Source organism: Kryptolebias marmoratus, linkage group LG21 (assembly GCF_001649575.2).
Source record: "Kryptolebias marmoratus isolate JLee-2015 linkage group LG21, ASM164957v2, whole genome shotgun sequence".
Classification (NCBI taxonomy): Eukaryota; Metazoa; Chordata; class Actinopteri; order Cyprinodontiformes; family Rivulidae; genus Kryptolebias; species Kryptolebias marmoratus.
The window spans coordinates 21,849,902-21,852,905 of NC_051450.1; positions in this window are offsets into that span (position 1 = coordinate 21,849,902).

Below are 3,004 nucleotides of genomic sequence, written 5' to 3' on the forward strand. Positions count from 1 at the left end.
AAAACAGAACTTGGACCGAAGCTGGAAAGATGCAGTAGATGCTGTTTCCTACGTACTTCAGCTTTATAAGGGATTAAACAAACAGAAAAATAAACAAAGTTAAGTTGCTCAAAGACAGAAGCAATTCTTTGACATATTGTCTGAGTTCAGTGGACCCTCTGTAACCCATCTGGTGGTTCTCCTCCCTCTTCATACCCACAACCAGACTAGCTTGCTCTGCATTTCATACAAGCAGCATCTGCTTCAGCACACCTGCACTGATTCTTTGTGTGTTTTTACACACCCTGGCTGAGCAGCCAGCCTCCAATGTAAATCAGACCCTCCAGGATTTCACGATGTTGCGATCGCAACTATTAACGCAAAATCAAGCAAACATCGCGAAATCGCAACTTTTTGCAACTTTGTCCAAAACACCACAACTTTCCCGCAACTTTAACCCAATAATTATTCTTTCTAGAGTGATTCACCACCGTTTCTGCGGTCTAGTCTCTTCTTTGTGGGTTTGTGTAGCGTGGAATACAAAATAAGCCCAAATAACTCAGGAAGAAGACACGTGACGTCACTTCCTGTTAACATCAGAATGCCGGGAGCGTGCAGGAGCAGCGACCGAAGCCAAAATGTGCGCTAATGCTTCACATTTGCCCACAAAGATTTCAGCAAACCAGTTTCCTCCCCAGCTGCAGCTGTTTTGCACGTCCTGCAGTGTAATCATGGAACATAAACGCATCGACAAACACTTTGTGTCTGCAAAACATGTGAGGAGAGCTGCAGACCAGGGACAATCCAGAAATGCTCATGAATGTCAGTTTAGAAGCTATCAAAGTTCTCAAATAAAGCACCTTTTGAGAATGTCAACGTTTGTTGGGAATTATCTTACAAAACTAGGAAGGATTTTTGGTTTATATATTAAAAGTTAGGGTTGTTTATTGATTTTAGTGAAAAAAATTGCAACTTTTCATCGCAACTTTTAGGAAAATGCCCCGCGAAATCAGGCATTTTAGCCGCAACAATCACAAAAAATGCCTGTGAAATCCTGGAGGGATTGGTAAATAATTCACTTTTGGCTAATAATCGTGTCATAAAATTGGTATTTTTGCAGAAACAGGTGCAGTAAAAAAGCGACATTACCATTATAATATATAATGTATATAACTACATGAATGCAGGGGTAACGTTAACTTTTAAGAAAAACTAACTTCCCCAGTATTACCTCCATCCTTTCATCCATTTTCTTTACTCACTTGTTCCTGCTCAGAACGGCGGGGAGCCGACGCTCGTCTCCAATCTTTTCTGCCACTAAATGTGTCTATAAATGTTGAGAAGCAGATCTTCTTCTTTTACAACCTGCTTCGATGTGCTGAGGTTTACTGCCAGCGGCCTCTTCTGATTGGTTGGTTCCTGGCAGCGGACTGAACTTCACTTTTTACATGGAAAATAATCTTTCTGGGGTGGACAACTGTCTTTAAAGTAAAACTACAACTGCTGGCAACTAGTGAAGGCTCACCTCAGCTGTCCAGCATCACTCATCGCAGATCCTCGCCCGCAGCAGCCAATCAGCATCCAGATTCGGGATATAAGGTTCCCCGTTCTCGGCTCCTCCTGCTCGCCAGCCAAGTTTTGTCCTGCAGCCTAAACTCTCACCCTACATCGATCATTCAAGCTCTCAGTCTTCTGCCGGGGCCCGAGCGCCAAAGACCTACAGCCAATAAAACACTCTAATTGTCTCCATCTCTCCGTGCGAGTCTCTCCAGGTTGAAATATACAGAAGTTGGTGCTTTTCCCTCCCAGTTCAAACTGTCATGAACCTGTAAGTAAAACCTGGCATATATTTGTGCTAATCTCTAACCAAGCCAACCTGCAGACACACATCCTTCCCTCAGTCACGTCCCTGCAGGTTGGGAGCTAACGATAGCAGCTCCTGGTAGATGGATAGCCAGGCGGTGCCTCCCTGCAGAGGTGAAGGCCAGCTTCGCCATATTAAAAGCACAACAGCGTCACCGTTGCACTGTTTGGCATTCTGCTCGGCTTCTGTGCGTTAGTCACACAGAGGCGCCCGGGGAATACTTTCTAACACTACTGATCACTGGCCTGCAACTCCTGGCCCTGAGAAATCAACCGCCAGGATTTATAGATTTACCTTAGATTGGCTGTCCCGCATTTGTACCCCCATAAATACTTTTACAGCTTTGCTAATGCTACTGTTGGGAATAAACAAGGTTACGGCGGACAAGATGAGGCTGAGATTTAGTTGGCAACTCGGACAGAGCGATGAGAAACGAGGCGTAGCGTCAGAAGGGAAGGGAGGGACCTGCATCGGGGATGAGCTCTCTGTAGCTCTGCAGGGTGGATTTTTACATAAGTCTGTTTACTGCAGGGCTGCCGAAGCTCAAGATGAACTTTTCTAAACAAAGTATCTACAATTATGATACAGAAATAAATAAATACTAGCTTAAATAAAACTGATGACCTTGAATGAAGTTCTTATCAAAGGCATAGCAGATTAATTATTCAGGCACATTACTTGACTTCAGTTTTAAATGCTACTCATTTGGACAACTTCATGAATCTTGCAAGATTTAACAGCATAAAATATGCATGGTCAAGCCATCACTCTCTTTATAATGAATAAGCATACATCAGAATGGACACGGTCACTCTCACCAGGACCTGTAAGACTGGAGGACACGCGCAGGACTCTGGAGTTGACTAAGAAGTGCGTGTCCTCCGGTCTACTTGTGCCTTCGAAGTCAGCAAAAGCTTGTAGCTGAGATGGTCCCAGTGGGGGGAGATTTAATGAGGTTTCCAGTTCAAACAGAGGTCATTTAAAGGAACAAAGTGGAAAAAGCTCATTTATACAGTTTGTCACAAAACAAAGCAATGAAAGGTGTAAAAGGCCATTATAATATCATCTCAGTGGTGACAACTATACAGATTATAAACATACAGACCCTCCAGGATTGGGTGATGTTGCAATCGCAAGTATTAACGCAAAATCAAGCAAACC